This window comes from Hyperolius riggenbachi, chromosome 2 (assembly GCF_040937935.1).
Source record: "Hyperolius riggenbachi isolate aHypRig1 chromosome 2, aHypRig1.pri, whole genome shotgun sequence".
NCBI lineage: Eukaryota > Metazoa > Chordata > Amphibia > Anura > Hyperoliidae > Hyperolius > Hyperolius riggenbachi.
The window spans coordinates 253,252,982-253,277,862 of NC_090647.1; the positions used below are offsets into that span (position 1 = coordinate 253,252,982).

Here is a 24,881-nt window from a genome sequence, read left to right on the forward strand (position 1 = left end):
ACCAATAGGCTGCTTGCAAGCTCTTTGAAATGCAGGGCGGACAGCGGCATTATGGGTAAGTAACACCGCCACATACAGCCGCTCAGCTGCAGCAATTACAACTCATTTAAATCACGAGTAACCACCACGGTAACTAACTGATGATTAGCTCGTGATGAACAAGGCTAGTGGGAACACTCCTATGAAAATCTACATGAAGTCAGTACCGTCACAAAGTAGATGTAGCCATGTTTTCTTTTATTGTGTTCACTAGTTTCATGGTTTGGTTGGATAGGCATTGCATTCCAGAAAAATCTGTGTGAGGGCTCTTGCACACTACATGTGATTCCGATTTGCGATTTTTAATCGGTACTGCATGCTGCGTTTTTCTTCTTATTTTGATAGCATCCAGGGAAAATCGGAATCAGTAATGTCACATGACTGCTCTTGCTCAGTGGAGCAGATTTATCAAGGTCAATGCAAAGAAAACAAGAGGAAAATAGGAGCAACTGCCCACACAGCACTAATCACAAATATAATTTGATAGGTTGCTATGGGCAACTGTGTGGCAATCTTTGCGTATTCAACAGTGATGCATTGTGGGAGACATCATATGCTCACTCCAACAGTCACAAATACTTTCTGTTTTAAGAAGGGACTATTCTGTCTTACATAGAATACTACAAATTACTCTATTTGGCATAACATAAGAGACACAAGAATATCCATATAACAACACTGCTAAAAATAGCACAGAGCTATTTTAGTTAGTCACACTGCTAGACATTATAGAATGCATTGATTTGTTCAATATATTGTCAGCAGCACCTTCCTTTTTTCACTACACAACAAAAGTATGTAACATTGGCAGAAGCTTGCAATTTGTATACTATAAAAATACTTTTCGGTAATTAAGCGTAATTTGCCCGTATCTTGGTGGTTTATTCTTCTCAGAAAATATGATAGGAAACCTTGTTACTCAACAGGGATACTGAGCGAGCTGCTCCCAACAATCTCCCGGCTTCATGTGAGGAAATCTGAGCCCTTCAGAAATCCGCCCTCCCTCCTGGCTCACAAAAAGATCGCAGATCTAGGAAACAGAAGTCTCCATTCTCTGCTGCCTCATAAAAACAGCTGGATCTCCCCTCCTCCCTCTGACTGGCGATCTCCCCTCCGCTTCCTCTTTTGTTTCATACATTCAGGCTGCCTCATCCGCATCTCAGTTTAGCCCAGAGAGAACCGCAGCGAAGCCTGTTTGTCTGTATCCATTCTAAAGACAAGGAACTAATGATGTGATCTGTAACGTGTAGGATGAAATAAGCACGCTGCATGCATCCGTATCTCATCTGCTGCTACAATCCGGAGGATGTTACATTCAATCACCAGCACTAGCAGATCTATGTGGAGGTGCCCTTCCTGCTAGTAAAGGACAAGGTGTGATGAGAAGGACCCGAGGCTAGTCTAGGCGAGCTGTTGCTGTCATTGCAGTGCCCACTCTGGCTACCGTTTCCTCCCCCACCACGTTCTGTCCTTTTGCCTGCAGGGAGTGGCTGGGCTCAGCACAGTACAGAGGACAGACTGCAGGGCTGGGCTAGGATTTTGAGCCTCTGATACCCTAGGCTAGCTACAGTGGATGCTGGCATGTCAAGAGGTAAGATCATCATGCATGTCTCCCTAGTTCTAGTTTAATGGCGTGGCAAAAGCGTGTAAAGGGAGTTTCCCACAAGCCTTAGTGATGATGAAGATCTGCAACAAAGGAATGGAACCGGTGTGGCACGAGTGGACAGCTCCACGCTGCCTGTCATCTGCCTCCCTGAGCTCTTTACTGGGTCGCACTCTTATAGGGGGTTGTGCACTGTGCCACACATTCATAGATTGCAAATAACGCACAGTTTGCCATTTCATTTGAGTGTATCTTGGTGTCCAATCATTTCTGCTCAACTTGAATGTGTATTTTACAGTAGTCAAATGTATACAAATAGAAACTGTCGAAAATTATGACAAATATATAGAGATTCTTTTTTAACCAGGAGAATATGTATGTATTGAAATACAATATTGCATTGTTGTTTTGTAGGTTTTAGGTTACATTTGCTGATACACTTATTCAATGAATTGTCATCAGACTGAAGATGTCTGTGTAGCCTAGTTTAATTCATATAATTAAAACAGGTAGTAGCCACCTCTGTCTTGTGACACCCCCACTTGTACATTTTTTTGATCATTAAAAGCTGCATAGTTGGACTAGCACAATGTAAAGTCACATAGCTCTTTATTTAATTACATTAAGAATCCTTCTATGAAAAGGTATCTCAAGCCTTCAGAATATAGGAAGTGTGTAATCCATAACATTAGAGTCCATCCTAGTGTCACCTGGGCGATGTTTCACACCTCTCCTTTTTTCATGTCTATCTGTGGATCACACTTGCTATATTTTGAAGGCATGGAAAATATATATATATATATATATAGAGAGAGAGAGAGAGATTGATTAAAGACCTATGCGATTTTATACAATATCTGTAAAACTACATAATTTGATTGGAATTTAAGCCCCCTTAATACCAGGGTATATATGGACTGTGGCACATACCATTTTTTTAAATGATACTATATCCTGTTTGCATAGACATTACTATGATCTTTTTTTCGGTAACACATCTAAACTCTTGTCATGCTTTCAGTTGTAGTAATGGCATGTCCCTCTTACAAATGTATGTTTACATAGGAATGTGTATATCTCGGCTTATAGCATGCTTACAAGGTTCTTTTTTTTAAGGTTTCTCACATACACGAGAACCACTGACCCATGCAGTGTGGCACACTATGTTGCAGACATGCTTACAAAGACCACGTGACCCATTACTGTATTCTTACCTCATAGAAATGACTCCTTCTATACTGGATATATATATTACATCTCTGCTGAATCCATCCACCCAGTTATTGACCTGGCTAATGTGTAATTTTTGTTATAGAGATTTTTATATCTAGTAAAATACTAGTAAATCTGCATAACTATATTTTATAGCTTATAGTTATTCTTGCTTTTTGGAAACAATCACTAACTTAACCCAAATTAACTTTTACTGTGTTCTATAATAAGGCTCCAGGAACAAGTATGCCGAAGTATGACATAAGCAAAAGAGAGAATGATGTAGTTGGCACTGATTTCCGTCTGGTTAGTGGAAATGCACACTGGATTAAAAGGAAATGTTGTGTAGACTTATATATATATGTACCCTGGCACTCTTTAAAGGAGGACTTTTATATAGGCACATATCTTCCTTTATGATTGTCACCGACCGCAGTTAGTTATTGCAGCTTAAAGTAGTAACAGCAGTTTAGAATTTGTACATTACTGGTATGTGATGTGGGCAGCATGGTAGCGTAGTGGTTAACACTCTCGCCCTGCGGCATTGGGTCCCCGGTTCTTAACCCAATCATCACACTATCTACATGGCGTTTGTATGTTCTCTCTGTGTATGCGTGGGTTTCCTCCTGGCACTGGTTTCCTGGTTTCCTTCCACACCTCAAAAACATACAGAGAAGTTAATTGGCTTCCCCCTAAATTGGCCCTAGACTGATGGACAAATTATTGTGGTAGAGTTTTCGTTGATTGTGAGCTTCTTGTAGGCCCTGTTCACAGTGGTCAGTTGCGATGCAGAATAATTCTGCATACTAACTCACTGCCCATACAATTCTATGGGCCTGTTCACAGTAACGGATCGCGTTATTCTAACTCACTGCATGCAGGCTTTGTATTAAAGTCTATGTCCAATCTTCTTTGCAGTTCACACACATTTAAATGCGTGAGTTATGCAACTGACCACTGTGAACCTAGCCTGAGAGACAATTAATGACAAAACTATATACTCTGTACAGTGCTGCGGAAGATGTTGGTGCTATATAAATACTACATAATAACAATAATAGGAGATATCCGAATAAAGAAAAATGCTAGGATGTATTAATTAAATATGTCCCCTATTTCATTTCTTGCAACTCATCTTCCAGTACTGTTTTTCCTCTGCTTATTATATGCTTTGAATGATTGATGAAAATAGCATTTCTTCTATTGGAAATACTGTGTATTATGGAGTGAGTTTTAAAGTGGGCCTTAAGTGCTTTGTTTACTGAGCACTTATAGGCCGAAATTAATGTGCCTTACACTGGGGAGTGGGCAGTGTTTATACTTGCCTGATTCCATTGATCTTCTTCTATGTATCCCCTTATTTCCCCAGCTTTGGAAGCAGCTATACATCCAAGAACTGTGTCCCCTGATATTCTACTCTTCTGCAATGATGCAGTGACACACCCACTCATCCAATGCAACATCATATTGTGTATATAATGCCCATTATGCAAAGGGCATAATGCCCATAACATTTATGTGCACTATTCACTGAATTTACCTTACAATACAGTTCTGATACAGTTCTGTATCATGCCTGAAGAAGAAACTTAAAGTTTCAAAAACTTGCAAGGAAACTGCCGGTATTTATGGTTAGTCATTCAGTGTATTACCTGAATCAGCATTTGTTAGGTTGATGTTTGGCAGCATCTAGCAAGTGAAAAGTACTAATTGTAGGCAAATAAAATTATATCAAACTTGAGATTACATGGACCAACGTATTTTGAATACTTTCCTTGTTCTGGGGAACGAAGATAGTTTGTTGAAGAGATTGTTTAACCACTTGAGGACCACAGTGTTAAACCCCCCTAAAGGCCAGGCCATTTTTTGCTAAATTGGCCACTGCAGCTTTAAGGCCTCGCTGCAGGGCCGCACAACTCAGCTCACAAGTGATTCCCACACCCCCTTTTCTCCCCACAAACAGAGCTTTCTGTTGGTGGGGTCTGATCGCTCTCCCAGTGTTTATTTTTTTAATAAATATTTGTGTTATTATTTTCGTAATAAATTTCACTATTTATATCTTTATTTTTTTTAAAAAAAAAAACCTCCCTCCCCCAGCCAGCCAATCACGGCGATCAGCTGTCATAGGCTTCAGCCTAAGAGAGATGATCACTCTCCTGTGTCCCAGGGGGAGAGCCAGGTCACACGGCTGTCCCCAGTACAGCGATGCCTTAGATCACAGCGCTGTACTATGTTAATAGACGGCGGTATCGCCGTCTAACAGTCTCCTAGCGGCGATCGCTGCTGGGAGACTGAAGCTCCACCATCCAAGCAGGAGGCATCAGCACGTGCAATCTCCTGCAAAACAGACCCGCATGACCTTACGCCAATCGGCGTTAGGCGGTCCTGGGGCTGCTGCCACGGCCACGTCTATCGGCGTGACGCGGTCGGCAAGTAGTTAAAGTGTTACCCGAGCCAAAGCTCAGGTACACAAATCATCAGATGCCTAAAGTGAGGGAAGCCTCAGGATCCTATTGAGGCTGCCCTCTCTATTCTGCTGCCCCCCTGTCATTTAGCGCAGCCCCCTGGAAGATTGGTGACAAGGCATTGACGCTAATCAGATCAGGACCACACAGCTCCTCTTCCTCCTCCGTCCCTCCGTTATAACACTTTCAGCTGCCAAAAATCCACCAGACCTCCAGGATCATAACAATCCTGTGTTTCGTTTGGGCTCAGGTGGAAATATCCAAGCTTTATCGGTGCCTGCACAGTACAGCGGATATGATCGGGCTTGGCTATTTCTGCCTGACCCCAAACAAAAGACACAACTGCATCTGCTCGAGGCTCACACAGGATTGTTATGATCCTGGAGCCCTGCTAGTTCCCGAGATAGATTACATAAAGCTATCTGGTGAATCAACGGGACTTGGAGGCTGCAATTTGGCACAGAGGTAGTTCCGTCTCCCGAAAATTTGAGTAGTGTAGGAGGTGTGGAAGCGGAGATATTTGGGGTTTTATTTGAGGCAGCACAATCAAACAGGAAATGTGGCCGCACAGACTTCTACTGCGCATGCATGGCAGCGCAAATTTGCAGGCAGCAGGATCAGACACAACACTGGCTCTGGCGCCATGTCCAACAAATGTTTTTCTACAAGCAGGCAGAAAAGCATTTGACAGCTTTTGCCAGCTTCTGGCGTTTTTTTTTTTCTCCCCTGCAGGAGGACACAGACATGCAGCAGTATGCAACTGTGGATAACATGCAGCTTCCAGGGTCAGCTGAAGCGACAGGAAAAATCAGGATCGGAACGCGGCATTCATGCAAACGACGGTAAACAACAGTACAGGAGCTACCCATTCACTTGAATGGGCAGCACTTTAACTACGAGCGTCATGGCCTGGCGATAAACGTCCATGTGAGCCTGTCCTTATACTCTAGGCATCTTCTCCACTTTGGCTCCAGTTGTACTTACTTGCACCCATCTTGATAAATCAACTCTGGTGTACACAAAACAGGTGCAAAAGTGCAGCAATTGCCCAGAGCAAGCAATGAGTTTTCAGCTGATGTACCCATACACGTGGCAATTTGTTATTCTTTTTATATCCATTATTCAGTGATTGTTTTTGGCCTTTGCATTAAGATAAAAGCAATGCAAATCCCCCATTTTTGGTCAAGTACCTATCTCGGTTTCTCCGTTTTCTTTTCTGAAGTCGAAACTGGCATCAAATAGAATACAAAGCAAGAATAAAAACTATCCACTTTGTGTCTAGATTTACAGATAAAGGAGAAAAGTACCAGGGCCTTTCCACACTGAAAATCGGAATTGTGATGATTTTCACTTCTTTTCAAGAGCTTGTTTCGCCGCAATTATGCACGCATGCAAGTAGCGGGAACAATGCTAATCAAGGTGGCCATGCAATTGGCAAAACGCATGCAGCCTTGGAAAATCAAATCGGATTGAAGCTCAGCCCTCATTGATTACTCTCAGCATGAGCTCAGTTTTCTTTGCACTAGTTCTGATAACTCTGCCCTGTGAAGATGATGTGAACTTAAACATGGTCAGCGTCAGATAAATCTAGTTCAGATAGTACAGTATGGTGGACACCGCTCAACTCCACAAGCCTGTTGCAGTGCTCGACCTGGGCAGCAAATCCACAGTTCAACAAAGAAAGAAGAAATGGTCCGCACTTGTCAGCAGGACATACTTTTATTGATGGACGTATCCACAAACACCCACAGCAGACATCAGGGCTGACATGTTTCGGACGTCATTCCTTACTCATAGCCCATGGGCTATGAGTAAGGATTGATGTCCGAAACATGTCAGCCTTGATGTCTGCTGTGGGTGTTTGTGGATACGTCCATCAGTAAAAGTATGTCCTGCTGACAAGTGCGGACCACTTCTTCTTTCTTAGGTAAATCTAGTTGATGTAGATAAAACACATGAAGCCTACTTTAATAAACACATTACTGGATTAGAGGATTTTTTTTTAACAAACATGCTGGACATTAACTACAGATTCTCCTAATGGCATGATGAAAAGATGCTGCCTTTCTGTGAGTGTATTCTAGTCGTGTTTTTAGTGCCTAAAGGAGTGGTGACAGCTGATGCAATCTACGAAGAAACCACATAGCAGATACTTGGATGCTAACATCTCTGTGATAGATTTTTATTAGTACATGTGGCTTGTAGTTGTGTGATTACAATGCAGAGCGATGGAAGTAGTATTGTAATTTCAGCCCTCTTGGACTAGTCTGAAGTCATTTAACAGTGCTTGTAAGTAGCTAGCTGTGTGGAGCTAGAAAACAGGCCAGATTGTTCAGTCCCATCAGATGGTTTAATTACTTCCTGCTTCAGTGTGCTTTTCACAATTGCCAAATGCAATCAGTGAATTTCAGCTTTTGATTGTTGTAATGCTGCATTCTCCCTTTTTATCAGTGTTTGGTATACAAGCTAAGTATGTCTATAGTGCTTACTGAAATACCAAGGCAAACACAATTATCATACATGGTATAGCCTGCTTGGGAGGTAAAACGCCCCCAAGGGGGGAGAAAGATTCTGTGGTGTATTTTATATTCTCACTAATTTCCTGCAGAGGACTGAGGCTTATGGATGGCTTTAGCAGTTATGTGGTAAGCTTTCTGTTTGGACTGTGTATTTGACTAGACATGCTTTTCAAGATGTGTTACATATGTTGCAACGTGTGTTAAAATATGTGAGTAGCTACTCCATTTCCAGGCATACCCTGTGTCTGCTCTATTCAAGCTGAATGCATTGGTACAGTATTTAGCTGCTGCTATCATTATTCTAACACTTTTGCTTTATTGCTCGTAACATGCAAAGATTAATTTTATACTAAGACCAATAATTTGTATTGGCCAGAGCATATGCAGTGTAGAATATTCACTGGTCAGCGAAAGCATGAAATCGCTTAAAGGTGACGTGGATGTCATTGATGATCTTGTTACAATGATACTTGCCAAGAGTTGGGACATATTAGGCCTCAAGTGAAAATTCAGTTCTTGAAGGCGATGTTTTGGAAGCAGGACAAATGTGCAGGTGGGTATAAGGATCTGAACAATATTTTTCCAAATTGTGGTGGTTGAGTGAGTGTATCAAAGCATCTCCAAAATGTCAAGTATTACAGGGTGTTCCCAGCATGCAGTAGTTTGGTGGTCCATGGAAGGGCATCCGGTGAACTGGGGACAGGATCATGGGTATCCAAGGCTCACTAATGGAATGAAAAAGGAATGAAGAGTAGTGCACCTTGCCTGATTCCACATAAGAACTACTATAGCACATACTGCTTACAACTTTAATTCTGGCCAAGAGGGAAAGGAATCAGAACACAGTGCATCACAGCTTGCTGTGTATGTGGCTGTACAGCTACTGACCAGTCAGAGAACACAGGACAGCCGCTGAGCATTCAGCGTACCCAGTACAGCCACTAACCAGTCAGAGAACCCAGCACAGCCACTGACCAGTCAGAGAACCCAGTACAGCCACTGACCAGTCAGAGAACCCAGTACAGCCACTGACCAGTCAGAGAACCCAGTACAGCCACTAACCAGTCAGAGAACCCAGCACAGCCACTAACCAGTCAGAGAACCCAGTACAGCCACTGACCAGTCAGAGAACCCAGTACAGCCACTGACCAGTCAGAGAACCCAGTACAGCCACTGACCAGTCAGAGAACCCAGTACAGCCACTAACCAGTCAGAGAACCCAGCACAGCCACTAACCAGTCAGAGAACCCAGCACAGCCACTGACCAGTCAGAGAACCCAGCACAGCAACTGACCAATCAGAGAACTCAGTACACCCACTACTGACCAGTTGGAGTACCCAGCACAGCCACTGACCAGTCAGAGAACCAAGTCCAGACACTGACCAATCAAACAACCCAGCGCAACCACTGACCAATCAGAGAACTCAGTACAGTCACTGACCATTTGGAGTACCCATGCTGACCCCTGTCCATTGCTGCAATGGGGCTCATGAACATTAGAACAGCCAGGATTGTGGAGCAATGGAAGACTTTTCAATACTGACATAAATTACATTGGAAAGCATAACTAACTAACAGGTGATCACTTTGGTGCATCCATATTATTTGTTTTAAATTCCATTTACCTATAGATATTAAAGAGTAAATTATAGTATTATAATATATACACCATTGTAACTGAATCATTGCTGTATGTGTAATCTATCAATTCTTCCTTAAGCAGTGTTTAAGTAGAAGTACACTTGCTGTATAAATGTTGCATGTATTGATCTGTGACTGCCCACTTCGCATAGCTGTGTGCGTGGGTGTGTGATTATTTCAATCCTCCATAAAAATAGCCGTGTGTTCATGTTGTTATTGTAGTTTGACTCTTCCATACAATATTTTAGCTAAATGGATTTTCCTTCTTGCTGTGAACATGCAGGCAATATATGTTATAATAAGAAGTGTCACATGTTTACCTTCATATAAGGTCTAGCTACAGACTACATATATTAGATACATGCCCAAGAATGATTAGCGGTTGTGGAAAGATGATGACATATTGTTCAACCTAGTTGTACTTGATTTTCCCACCGATTAATAATGCAATTGCATTTATTATTATTATTGATTTATATAGCGCTATCTTCCTTGGCCTTGTACAAAATAACCAAATACAAAGTTGGTAAACAACATCAGTGTATGACAGTGACTAATGCAGACATGTTTAAGGCCTGATACACACCATGCAACTTTCACTTCAGATCCCATTTCCAATTGAGTAAATGTTTAGATTGGGTAAATAAATATACAGCCTATTGATTGCCAGTGGCCACTCACAAGCTCAAAAAATTGAAAAAATTGACTGAAATATGGCCATTGCTTTGTGTGTATCTCCAATTCTGGTCAAATGTTTCTCGCTTCATTTTTGATTGATAGCCATCCGGGAAAATTGTTAAAATTTGTACCCTAGGTTTCTTCTATATCCGATCCATGTCAGATCTGATTTATTATGGGATCTCTCATTGTAGCAGGATCTGAAGTGAAAATTGCATTATGTGTACCAGGCCTAACAAAATATACAGTGATTCCAAAAGACAATAGGGAGAGAATCTGGGAGCAGTTTCTGGGAGCAGTTGAAAAGGGAGCGAGATGTGCCTTTTTGAAAAGGGTACCCGCTATGCGCTATAGTGGGCGCTGAGGCCAGCAGCTATGAAAATTGTGTTTGTGCCTGTTATTTGTAGAGAACTTCCAAGGATGCATGTGTAGTGCGGATACACCCGTCTTTAGAAGCAGTTGGGGACGCAAGTGCTTCCAACGCCTTCCACAGAGTCCTGATGGCGTGAACTTTCAAGGGGGGGCAGCAGTGGGCTGAAGGCAATGATTGAGGACTAGGAAGGCTCTGGATCCTGTAGATAAAAAAAATCTTTGAGTTGATTCTCTAAATGTTCTAATGGAAAGTATTGAATCCTGCTTCTGATACTGTGCTCTGTTAGCAGACTGTGGACAGTGGGTGACCACGGCATTGCTGAAGAAGCTACAAGTGCTGATATGAGTAGTGGTTTGTGTTTGCATTTAAAAAATGTGGTAGCAGATAGTTGTGTACGTGGAGCAAAGGTCAGCACATTGGCACAGTCCATGATGTCCCCTCTCTGGGGGGCCCCGACTACTAAAGCTGAATACTTACCACCCGACGTGTCCAGCGACATCCCTTTGGCAACAAGCGTTCAGTGACGCCTCTTCCTGCTTGCAACATTTCATGATGGCACACGGCAGGTGTGAACAGGAGGTCAAGCGATCGCAGTAATTTGCGTGGAGTTGTTTGGCATCTTAAAGAGAAACCGTGACCAAGAATTGAACTTCATCCCAATCAGTAGCTGATACCCCCATTTTACTTGAGAAATCTATTCCTTTCCACAAATGGACCATCAGGGGCGCTGTATGACTGATATTGTGGTGAAGCCCCTCCCACAGGAGAATGTGAGGACCATTTTCCTGGCAGTTTCCTGTCTGTGAACCTCGTTGCATTGTGGGAAATAGCTGTTTACAGCTGTTTCCAACTGCCAAAAAAGCAAGCAGCAGGTAATTCCAGCGACATCACCTGCCAGCAGTAAAAATGTCACCATGTGATAAATGTCAGAATGTAAATCAAGGAGAGGAAATGGGCAAACACTGACTAAATTATTTATACATAATTATTGTAAAAATGAAGCACTTTTTTTATTACATAATTTTCACTGGAGTTCCTCTTTAAAGATCTGATCTGTCATGACAGTGGTCATCAGCACGCGTCGCTAAACGTCGCTTGCGTGATTGTGCACCTGTACCCATGTCGCGTTTTCAGAAAAATCGTCTGGAAAATCACATGGTCTGTACGGGCCATTTACTGTCCCTTCCTCCAATACAAAAGTTTGCTTTTCTAAAACAGAAAGAATTTGCGATAATTCAGGTTGGAGTGAGCTTGAGATGTCTCCCAGGCACCACTGCTGAATATATGCAAATTAACCATTGTACCCTTAGAAGCTAAACACACCTCCAGAACCGCTGGAATGCAATGATGTGTCAGCTTGTTAATATGTACAGAGCCATAATAATCCAACATGCATACAGACTGTTTCGGATTGTTTGATCCTCATCAGTGCATGGCATGGATTAATTTGGCTCTATGGAGTAGGGCTTGTAAATTCCTCCAATACAAGGGACTATACTCCAGGTGGTTTTGTGGCTACACTTGTTATGGGTGTGAAGATCATGATGGCCACACAGGGTTTTATGACCCTTGTAAGATGGTCCCCCAGGCCATGAAGGGCACCAAGGGGAGGCAAGGGAAGGGGTGTGAACATTGGGGGGCCCCATCAAAGCTTGGCTGGGTGGCCCCGTGATTTGTAGTTTCGCCACTGCATTGGTACTTAGCTTATTGTTCAGAATGCAGGGAAATCACTGTACACACTTATTTTCCTGTCAAGTCTGTACATTGCCAAATATTATAAGTTATATCATAAAAGTAAGTCTTCTCCCATTTACAGCAGTCTGCTAAACAAATCTTCCCCCACAATAAACCTTAAAGTCGTATTCCATTTATGTCAATATGTATGTCCCTACATCCCTCTATCCCTGCAAAACAGATACATTGTAATGAACATCCTATATAATGAAACCCCTGTGTCTCTGCATCCTGTCCCTGTGTGTGTGTGTCCCTGTGCTTCCAGACCTGGCAGTTTGCTGTCTGAGAACCTCATTGCATTGTGGGAAATAGCAGCATTTTCCAACTGCCAGGCAAGCAACATCTCCCTGTGTGCATATACTGCAGACAGCGGTGGAGGATGGGTGAGCGGGACACACCTGTGCTCGCATTGCTGGGGGGGAGTGCCCATGGCCTAGCGCCCATATTTTAATGGGGTGCTTTTTTACTAGTATATAATAAATAAAATGTTATTCTTACTATATACAGCTTGTAATTGTATATGCCAGTAATGTGACTGAACCTCCAAGCAGACAGCCAGGCTTCCTTTCTCACTGTGTGGCTGTCTGGAACACATCTCCCCTGCATAGGCTAATTGTAGAGGAAGGGTGATTACCGGGCCATGCCATAAGAAGCATGATGGCTGGCACTCTACCCTCGCTGCATTAGAGTACTGGGCCTCATTTCTCATCTGATCACTATCTTTTTGGAGTCTATACATTGTCCCTGTGTTTATTGTTGATTTTCTCCGTGCACTACAGTGTTTCACACACCCCAAAAATATACTGATAACTACAACAAACAAACAAACAAACAAACAAACACAAAACATTTATATCACGCTTTTCTCCTGGCGGACTCAAAGCGCCAGAGCAGCAGCCACTAGGGCGCGCTCTATAGGCAGTAGCAGTGTTAGGGAGTCTTGCCCAAGGTCTCCTACTGAATAGGTGCTGGCTTACTGAACAGGCAGAGCCGAGATTCGAACCCAGGTCTCCTGTGTCAGAGGCAGAGCCCTTAACCTTTACACTATCCAGCCACCGCTCACTTGGTGATAACTCACTTGGTTCCCAAGCCTACCCTCTCCTTCAGTCAGAATGGCCTTAGGGCCCGTTCAGATCACAAATGCGGATGGCCATGCGTGCGGAACGCGTGCGGACCGCAACGCGTACGAACGCATGGCCATCCGCGTTTGTGTGCGTTGCGTGGCTGATCCCATCACTGAAAAGTGAATGGGACAGCCACGCGTTTTGACAAAATCTGCGTGCAGCATGCGTTCCCGGACCGCTCAGGTCCGGAACGCATGCAGTGTGAACATCAGACAGTGCACTCTATGCAATGTCTGATGTCGTGTGTGTCGGCCACCTGCACGCATTTCCAAAACGCGGCTGGAAACGCGTGCAGTGTGAACGGGGCCTTAGACAATAGGCCATGTCCTATTAACTTTTCTCCAGGTAGATATTTTTAAACCTCATCAAAATAATACATTTAAAGTGGACCTGAACTCTTGCACTGGACAAAAGGAAAACATAGAGAAATACACTCTGTATGTATTTAGAGAGTTTACCCTGTCTAATTCCCCCTCATTTGTGTCTAATCACAAATTGAAATCTGATCTGTCCCCTGTGTCACACGGCTGCCTATGGCAGATAAGCAGATAAGCCCATTTGAAAGCACAGGCTGTAAACAATACGTCTGCTTCCATGAATCAGGAAGTAGAAACCGTGCAGAATTATTTTAGGATTTGTATCAGCTGTAACAAAGAAATACTTTTTGTTTAAAGGTTATTATGCTGTTGTGTATATTTTAGAGCAGAGAGGACATTCTGAGTTCTGGTCCGCTTTAAAGTTCCCACCAAGCAAGAAATTACACAAAATGAGTTTGACATTACCATTTTAGCTTCCTTTTAGTACTTTTTCAATTTGAAAGTACTAAAAAATGTTGTTGTTGTTTTTAGCTAAGATGAAAAATGATCTCCTTGGAGAAAACTCAGGAGAAAAGTGAATAGGATATGGCCCAATGTTGGGAACAATGGACTGTAACTATGGCTGGGATTACTCTGAAGGACAGTTGGGGCCCTTCCACACTGCATGTGCTTAGATACCAGTTTTTGAAGAGCAGGAGTTTTGCCAATCACAAAGACACAGTGATTAACATAGTAATTGTGGTGCCCTATTCAGAGTGGTACTATCTGTTTTTACCCCAACTGCAAACATAGTGCCCGCTGCATTTTCCCTGCATTTGCAATTAAGTAAATGATTGGGAGCACATGCAAATCACATAGCAAGCGTGTTCCTGTGTGATCTCCTATTTGTAAGAACTTCCCACTGATTTTTTGTTGATGCCAGGAATTGTAATCATGACCATCAATCGCAGTCTTAATTACAGAAAAACATGCACTTGCTGACTTGTCAAAATAGCAATCCCAGTGCACCACAATTGCGATTTTCAGTGTGGACGGGCCTTTAGTGACATGACTGAGTCTGTGCTATATAAAGACATAGCAATATTAATGTTATGCCCCTCCCTCTGAGAAGAGCAGAACAGAGGTTGAGTAGCAACAGAGACTGTATACCTCTTCTCAGAAGTGCTGTTCAATACACTGTGATGACGGCTTACAAATCCAGGAGTCTAGCTATTTATAATGTCATTGCAGGATTGTACTGGTAGTTGCTAAATGCAGCAAGACAACTTTCTAAATAATTCCTTCACTGCAATTTACCTGTTTTGTAGGGAAACTGGCATGATATAGGGTCTTTTTTTTAATACTGTTGGAATATAGCTTTATTAATTTGACACTGACGTATATTCTCCTCTCTGCTTTGGCATTCAAATGCTAATGAACTTTCCGGGCACTGGGAAGGAACTGACATTTCTTAGCTGTTAGCATTAAATAGGTTTCAGTAAAGTAGGGATAGGGAAGGGACTGAATTCCATTCAGCTATTTTCATGTCTACATTGCTGCTTGCAAGATTCCTTCTTCACTTCCTGTCTTGCTGCCTAGGCATTAGTCATGCGACTACGGTAGCAGTGGGATTTCAGGGAATAAAGGCAATAAATACTAAAGTAGGTCAGATATATCTTTACATGATGTCATGTGAGTTTACACCTGCTTGAGTCCAGCTGCTGCATCATATATCCATCAGTTTGTGTACTACCCAGTAAAGATGGAAAGTTCCCTAATAATGTTTTCTCTTTTTCATTTTTATCAGCGAACGTATTTAATGAACACAAGCTACCTCAACAATTATTGCAATCTGCATAGATGTCCTTTACTTCATTTAGGCCCTTTAAACATACACAATTTAATCTTGGACTGTATATATTAGTCTGAAATGCATCGTGTTCAGAAAGCACTGACAAAAAATGTGCATATCATTTGAAAAATCCTTGAGTAAGTAAGCCATTCCATCAAGCAGATCTGTGCGCAGAGATGGCTGTAGATTGGAATAAACATTTATATGGCTTCAGCATTCATTTAGCTTAGTGCTTAGCAGGATCCAAGAAAGTTGCTTGATGGCTTTTAAATGCTTTGTAAATACTTGCTGATGCTTTTCAGACTATCACGGGAATAATGAGAATATAACATGTCTGGGTTCTGGGCCTTATAATAAACCTGTTACTTGTGCCACCAAAAGAAACTACTGCAACATCTGCACAACATAATGTATACTGACTAAATACTACAGATAAGCTGTCTGTTATAAAAGGAACTCCAGTCAGTCAATCTACTGTATGTCCAACTTTTTATTGAGTAAGGCTGATGCTTCGTCCACATGCTAAATGGTTCTTGGCTGATGCGGCTGGTTGGGGCAGTGCTGCAATGTTACCCATCCCGATCCATATTGCATTGTCATCCCTCCGCCCCTTTCCATAGCAAAGGAACACGTTGCAAGGTCTGTATTTATCATCCTACTCCTAAAAATTACCTTTTTTAAGTATCCCTTTGTTTTCTTTTATATTTAAACATTGACAAAGTAGGTTGAATGTTTTACTGTCTCTAATCAGTAGCAGTCTATTACAGTGTCCCAGAGTTAAACTATATGAGCTATTGACCTTTTCCTACCTTTACAGTGGCTAAAGTAACATGATGAATAAAATGTATAATTAATTCTAAGACACAAAAGGGGGAGGGAGCCATGCTCTTGTGATCTTACAATCTAAAGGAATAGGGGTGAAACAAGAGGTGGGGTAGTATACAATAAACATACCTAGAGGTAGTGTGTTTTAGGATATCTAGTAGGAGTGCAACTTGGCCTTAAAGAGACTCAGATACAAATACAATAATAGATTTACATATACTTGGGGCTTCCTCCAGCCCCATCCGCATGGCTTGCTCCCACACCGCCGTCCTCAGCCGTCTCTATCGACAGTACCGGGTCCCGTCACTTCGGGCAATCAGGGCCAGTTGATGCAAGCGCAGTGCGCTCCCTCCATACTGCGCAGGTGTATGCGTAAGGCAGGCGCCGGAGAGATGGAGGGAGTCACTGTGCATGCGGAAAACTGCCCGCGTCTGGCCGAAGTTACGAGACCCGGTACCGGTGATAGAGACAGCTGAGGATGGCGGTGTGGGAGCATCCATGCAGATGGGGCTGGAGGAAGCCCCAGGTATGCATAAATCTATTATTTTAAATCGTCTCTGAGTCTCTTTAAGACAAAGGGGAAGTGGCCTAAGGTAGAGCATATTCTTGTTGGAAAAAGTGAGTTTTGAGAGAGCATTTAAAGGTAACAAAGATTGGAGAATGACGGATGTGCTGTGGAATGGCAATCCAGAGCAGGGGTGAAGCACATGTGAAATCTTGTATACATGAAGGAGAGGAGGTTACAATGAACTATCTCAGTGTTAAAGCCCATCTGAGAGGTTTTCCTAATTTAGTGTATTTTCATGATGCAGAGCTAAGATAAGGAAATGCACTGTCCACAGATCCTGCTAATGCCTTCAACTGAGTTACTTCATGCCATGCACCCCTTTTCTTTCTTTCTTCTTCTTTTTTTTTTTTTTTTTTTACCAAAACAGAATGTATATTTAGATGGGACTTACTACTTTTGTTGTGATTAGTAAAAGTAACAGAAATAACACGCACTCTCTAGTCCCCAAGTTCCGTTTTATTGACAATCCCAGATAATTCACAGTATCAGATAGATCACAGTATCAGATAGATCACCTGTCTGTGCCCAGGGAAGCAGGAGGAGCAGTCACTGACTGGAGGAATGATGATGGATGAGGATCATTCCTCCAGTCAGTGACTGCTCCTCCTGCTTCCCTGGGCACAGACAGGAACAGGAAGTGACATGCAATTAGCAGTGACAGACCTCACTATAAATTGGAGATATCTTCCTGTCTTTGCAAGATCTGAGAACTCTTCAAACCCGCGTTGTTTCTTTTTCATGTGAAGTTTGGATGTGATACCGAGAACTGCAGTTATCGCCAGACCCTTTACTTCTCATTCTGTCCGATGAAGCAAATTATACCTGCGAAACGCGTTGCACATTGGAGTATATGATAAAGTGAATTTTTGTTTAAAATCAACTAAATCAAGTGGTCTATGAGGAGGTATGAGAACAGCATTTCGAAAGCTGTGAACTTTGCCCCAATTTATATGCGGAAGGGCGGACCTATGAAGGATATATAGTGACTGAAAAAGGCTGAACGCTCCATAAGAAAAAATCCTCCTGATGAAGGCCATCGCTAATTGGCTGAAACGCGTTCAGATGATAAGAGGAGATAAACCTTTATGGGCAACAAGTATCTAGGATTGGAACTGGGGAAGACGTGAGCGCGCGCAGCTGCCACCCGTGTACAAAGTTCCAAATTCCTATGAGAGGTGACGTCACCGTGATAAGTTAATCCCAGTGGAGCCCAGCCCGGCGGAAGTGCAGAGAGCGGCTGGCTGAGCCTGACGGGCAGAAGTGACGCGGCCTGCACGGGATCGTAGACCCGGATGAAACATTCGGGAGGTTGCCGCTAAATGAACTAACGCTTTTTGAGGAGCGAACAGGAGATATACCTGGACAATCATTAAAAATACTTTATGTGGACATCTTGGGAGAAAAAGGCAACGCTGATATATGGACACGCGAGTCTTGAAAAGCAAGTCTGAGCGTATACAGTTCATAATAGTGTTGGATAAGGAACTGCTGTTGCTAAAGAAATTACAGAGGCCTCCGATGTTGCAATGAAGGGGACACCTCTAGAGTGAATACTTTTTGAATGCTTTTTATATATTTTTTTTACTTTTTTTTTTATAATAAAGCATCTTTTGCAATTTTTAGACTTTTTAAGAACATTGAAGGGACCTTCAATTAGGTGTGTGTGTGTGGTGAATGAATTATTAACCCACTGAAGGTGCATTTGAGACTGATTGTGATCTATCTGATACTGTGAATTATCTGGGATTGTGAATAAAACGGAACTTGGGGACTAGAGAGCGCGTGTTATTTCTGTTACTTTTACTGATATCTTTGCAAGGGGTGGAGGGATTTCCCCTTTTTTAACACGCAGCTGAGCAATTGGTTATCAATTGAACTTACTCTTGCGCTTGGTTCATATACATATACTTTTTGTTGTGATTAACTCACTTAAAACAAATGTATTAGAAACAAACATAATTATTAGATTACATCAGAGTTATTTGCTGTAAAGGTGTCTGTCAAACATGAGTTCTTTTAGGACAGGAATTTTATAAGGACTCCCAGAAAAGTGTGCATTTATATTCTATAGCAATACAAGTTTACCTGTGTCAGCATTGTGTGTTGGTCAACACAGTTGTTCCCACCTGACTCCAGATTACAGATAACCAAGTTAAGTTATGAAGATCTAGATTTGTTTAGGCCTAAAAGGACCAAAAAGCCCACTACTGGAATAGCAACAAAAGGAATTTTCAGGTTATCACATCCATGTGACCATAAAGCAAGACCCATAATGCATTACATCATGATAATGAGAGAAGTCATGCAAATAGTTTATGCTTTTGTAATTCAGGCATGCATGTAGAACTACAGGTTTATTGCATGCCTATAGTTTTTAATTTTATAGAGTTTTTTAATTTAACTTGCAGGCTTGTTTCAGTTTGCTTTGACCTCTATCTGAACCAGGCATGTACATGTGATGATGTATGTGTAGGGATTGTAAGAATATGAGGTACACAGTAAAGTTATAGAGAACCAGAACCACCAATATCTTTTTTTTTTTTGTAGTGGGTGTATAGATACCTTATAACCCATCCAGAGAATATGCACTGAAAAGTTGTTAGATTCAGTTTTGCTGTCCGTGTTTCCCTGGACATTTGGTTGGTTTCTTATGCAGGTTGCATAATGCAGTCCAGGAAAAGAGGCCTTTTTTGTCAGCTTGCAGCTGTGGACTGATTTGCATCCACTTGTCATGCAAATTGCTTGTGTGCCTCCTTGGAAGGTTTTCAGTATAAATGTCACTTCCTCCCAGGATTCCTTGCTCGTCATAAGGTTCTGTTTGTTAGACTTACCTTGAACCTCAGCCTGTTTTGATCGTATTGTCTATATTCTAGTGTAGTTAATCTTGGGGAGTGCATTCGGCATTCCTATTAGTGCAGTTAGTCTTGTGTAATATTTGTACTGCCTAAACTTGTCTTGTCCTGAACTTGCGATTGCGCTGCCTCCAGCGGTGGCTGGTAGCGAATTGTTATGTCTATCTTGTCTTGTCCTGAACTTGCGATTGCGCTGCCTCCAGCGGTGGCTGGTAGCGAATCGTTCTGTCTATCTTGTCTTGTCCTGAACTTGCGATTGCGCTGCCTCCAGCGGTGGCTGGTAGCGAATTGTTCTGTCTATCTTGTCTTGTCCTGAACTTGCGATTGCGCTGCCTCCAGCGGTGGCTGGTAGCGAATCGTTCTGTCTATCTTGTCTTGTCCTGAACTTGCGGTTGCGCTGCCTCCAGCGGTGGCTGGAAGCGAATCGTTCTGTCTAGTTTTGTCTTGTCCTGTTGTTGCGATTGCACTACCTCCAGCGGTGGTTGGCAGTGAATCGTTCAGTCCTGTTCCTTGGTCGCACTTACCCTAGCGTTAGGGGTGGTGGACCTCCCTTGTTTGTGTCGTGGAGTATACCTTGGCAGCGGTTGCTACTGGTTACTCCATCTGTCTGTCTTGCAGGGAAGGAATGCTTGCTGTTGTCTGGTGTTAAGACAACCGATTAGTAAGCGTTCTCACTGTCTGTTTGTCTTTACTTTCTGTTTTCATCTGCTAGTCAGGGTTGGTACGTTTTGTCACTGTTACGCTTATCGTGCGGTGACCGTGCCATAAACGTGTTTTGTCACTGTTGCGCATAACGTGCGGTGACTGCGTTTAGGTTGTGCTTATATTGCTGTATCTTCCTTTATGCCCTTTCTTTATTCAGTCTTGTATCTCTGACAGCAATTGCCTCTTGTGCGATTGGTTTTCAAACTCTGGTCTGTTTCATATGTCTATCGTCGCCGGGGGGCGACTAGATTGGTAGACATTCATAGTCTGTTTCTGTTTCTGTTCTCTACTACCTTGTTATCTTGTTTCTGTTTGCTCTGTTCTGTTTCAAGTCGTGCAATTCCAATCTGACATCTGTGGTTGTACAGAGAACCTGCTTCTCTGTACTCCACAGCTCCACCTGCTGGTTGGAATTTCTCTCTGCATATGTGTTTGCACATACTGGGTACACTTCTTCTGTGATTGTGGGGATTCCCATCTGCTTCAGCGCACCTGGAGTGCGCTGTAGGTGGAAATCGACTGCAGATCATTACAAAAGCACAATAGAGACTATTAAACACCTGTCTTAAAAGGGCCTAAAGCAAACATCTGCTTGGCTCTTCCCTCTGTAGACAAGTGATGCTTTTTAGGCCTTGCTTTTGAACACATGGAAGTGATAGCAAATACTTCTCAGAGTAGGATGTTAGGGCATGCCCTCTTGTGATGTAAACCTCCAGGTTCTGTGCCAGAACAGATGACAGAACTTGATCGCAAGGAGGGGGTGGAACTGTGATCCCCTAGACCAGGGGTGTCCAAACTCTATATACCAGGGGCCATATCAACATTCTTGATAATACTGGTGTGGGGTGGGAATGGGGGCAAACTGCTGAAATTAAACACATTTAAACACAATTTTTGCTGATTACTGTTAGGTACACTTTTCCTGTGACAGTTTGAAAATAAAACATTTTCACTGGAAACAACCCAAGACAGTTAGCAGTGGCAGCTACAGCTGCTAATCAGTGGCTGTTACTGCTGCTGGCATAGTGGTGGCTGTTAATCAATGATTGCTACAAGGGTGGAGGCGGAGCAGGGCACAAGGGCGCCCCTGTATGTGGCACCACAGCTATGGCCTGCAGGCTGCATGGAATTAATAAGTGTAGAGAGCTTTGGAGGCCACCTTTTCTAGTTTTGTGAGACGCATGTGGCCCGACTTTGGACATTCCTATGCTAGATCAATTATTCTGTGGGCTAACAGGGAATCCGCTAGAATTCAAAAGCACATCATTTTTGGCAATAGACACCAGAGGGAGGTGAGGTTGTAGCCTTTGTGTTATTTAAAATAATTGTAAATTCTAGTCTGTTTTATCGGCTATGTCTCTACTAACAGGGCACCATAACACCAGAGTTAAAAGCTAATAAGATAGACAAGACAAATAACATTTATATCACGCTTTTCTCCTGGCAGACTCAAATTGCCAGAGCTGCAGCCACTAGGGTGCACTCTATAAGCAGTAGCAGTGTTAGGCACTCTTGTCCAAGGTCTCCTACTGAAAAGGTGCTGGCTTACTGAACAGAAAGAGCCCAGATCTCCTGTGTCAGAGGCAGAGCCCTTAACCAGTACACTGTCCAGCCACTGTAGTACATGTAGCATGCTGTTGTTTTGACAAATATAGCAGCTCAGCAGTATGGCCTGCAATGGAAATTCTGTACTCTGGTGATCATTGCTTCATACAAGTACAACACCACAGCATTGTCCACCAGAGGTCATGAATGTTTTGTTGCACAGCCAGAAGTTCACCAGACAAGGATAAGGAAGTACAGCCCTTGTATTGTGTGAACATTGTAGTAACAACACATCCTGTTACCTTGGCTCTGGACCACATACCACATTCTCCTTAAGGGCAACCTGTAGTGAGTGCTATCCCTGTTATTATTATTTTTTAAGCAGACCTGAACTCAGAACTTCATTTCAGCTCTAAAAGATAAGCTACAGCATAATAACCTTTAAAGAAAATAATTTCTTTGTTACAGCTGATACAAATTCTGCAATAAATCTACAGTTTGTCTACTTCCTGCTTTCATGGAAACATACATATTGTTAACATCCTGTGTTTACAAAGGAGCTCTCTGCCATGGCAGTCAGCTGACACAGCTAAGGGATCAAATTACAACTTGTGCTTAGTCACAGATAAAGGGGGAATTAGACAGGATAAATTCTCTAAATACATACAGGGTGCATTTCTCTATATTGTCTTTCTGTCCAGTGCAAGAGTTCTGGTCCACTTTAAATAAAAAAACACTTCCCTGGCTGTGATTTTGACTTTAGTCGTTTCTGCATCACAGATTTTCTTGCTATGGACCTGTACACACTGCTGCGCTTTTTAATCGCAAGGTCTTTTGATGATGAAAATGATGAAAATCGCAAAGACCTGTACACACTGCGATTTTTCTATTGTCATTAAGGCTTTGCGATTTTAAAAGTGCAGCAGTGTGTACAGGCCCTTTAAAGAGACTCTGTAACAAAAATTGCATCCTGTTTTTTATCATCCTACAAGTTCAAAAAGCTATTCTAATGTGTTCTGGCTTACTGCAGCACTTTATACTATCACTGTCTCTGTAATAAATCAATGTATCTTTCCCCTGTCAGACTTGTCGGCCTGTGTCTGGAAGGCTGCCAAGTTCTTCAGTGTTGTGGTTCTGCTATGAACTCCCCCTTCCAGGCCCCTCTATGCACACTGCCTGTGTGTTATTTAGGATTAGAGCAGCTTCTCTCTTCTCTCTTATCTTTTACAAGCTGGATAAATAGTCCTCTGAGCTGGCTGGGCTTTCACATACTGAGGAATTACAATCAAGGGCAAAGCTGTTTGCAGGAAGAAACTTCAGTGCGTGAGAACAGGGGGAAAGAAACACACAAATGATCCCTTGAGATTCAAAAGGAAGGCTGTATACAGCCTGCTTGTGTATGGATGTATTTTCTATGTGTGGACATACTGTACATCAACCTACTTCCTGTTTTGGTGGCCATTTTGTTTGTTTATAAACAAACTTTTTAAAACAGTTTTTAACCACTTTTAATGCGGCGAGGAGCGGCGAAATTGTGTCACAGGGTAATAGGAGATGTCCCCTAACGCACTGGTATGTTTACTTTTGTGCAATTTTAACAATACAGATTCTCTTTAAAACAACAATAATGATTCCTATTGTTTTCCCTCATCTATGGTGTATTCTAGAAGAATAGCCAGATTTTGCTTTTATGCTTGTGATGGGATGAACTCAATCTTGCTAATCCATTGAGTTGCAGAAATGAGTGATAGGGAATTGCCACCTATTTAAATGGATGATAAGAGTGACATAGTTGACATAATAAAGCATACCTTGTTCTTGTTTACCTTTTCTTCTTGCATGTGGCATTGCTTGAGCAGAGAACATGGTAGTGTGACCCCAGACCACAGTAACAGAGAGGTGCTGGGAAGCTGGTGACTCCCTTTAGGAGACCCTCCCATTTCCTTTCTATATTGCTACATATATGATAAATAGTTACTGTCTGGCTACTTTTAAGGGAACGCGGTGGTTTTAATTCTGTATTATTTTGATTTTAATGTATTTTTAAAGAGACACTGAAGCGAAAAAAAATATATGATATAATGAATTGGTTGTGTACTATGAATAATTACTAGAAGATTAGCAGCAAAGAAAATATTCTCATATTTTATTTTCAGGTATTTAGTGTTTTTTCTAACATTGCATCATTCTCTAATATGTGCAGAATACACAACACTCAGCATTCGAAATGATTCTTTCAGAGCAGTCTGTGAACTAATGACCTCTTCTCTGGCAGAGAAAAAGTAAATAGTTAACTAACAGTTGAGATAATAAAAGTCAGAAAACAGCCCTCTCCACGACTTTGAAAGTCGTAGAGCTTAATGGCTTTTTTGTATAGAGATAACAACTGGAGTTTCTTAACTCTTCCTGTACTGGAAATCATTAGACTGATGTATCTGATCTTAATGTTTTACTTCTTAGCTGTACTACACATACAAATCATAATATCATAATTTTTTTTTCGCTTCAGTGTCTCTTTAAGTGTTCTATTGGAACTTAGTTTTATAAGCAGGTACACAATTGTGACAAATATTGTCCAAAATGATCCTTTGCGATTGCTCTAGCTGACAGTTTATTCCCAACCAGTGTACAAATAATAACATGCATCCTATACTCAAAAAACCCGTGAAATACATTACACCTCTATTATTGATTCACATTAAATGTATCCCAGAACCTCAGGGCTGATGCTTATTGGGGTTTTCTAAGTTGTGAATATTGATTTTCCAAGGTAAAAACTGAGTACACAAATAAAATATAACTGTAATCTGTTCCATGTAAGTCTCATAAAACCAGCATAATATCCCCTC

At 42.1% G+C, this 24,881-nt stretch overlaps 1 protein-coding gene across 2 annotated transcripts in view; it reads left to right on the top strand.

Moving 5' to 3' along the window:
* The first annotated feature begins 1,017 nt into the window (after positions 1 to 1,017).
* Positions 1,018 to 24,881, top strand: part of CLIP2 (CAP-Gly domain containing linker protein 2) — a 158,035-nt gene continuing 134,171 nt past the window's right edge. Inside the window, exon 1 of one of the 2 annotated variants that reach the window (XM_068268525.1) lies at positions 1,018 to 1,630. The gene's annotated coding sequence lies outside the window, so the exon portion shown is untranslated. The remainder of the gene's footprint in view (positions 1,631 to 24,881) is intronic. The other variant, XM_068268526.1, reaches the window with a different exon arrangement.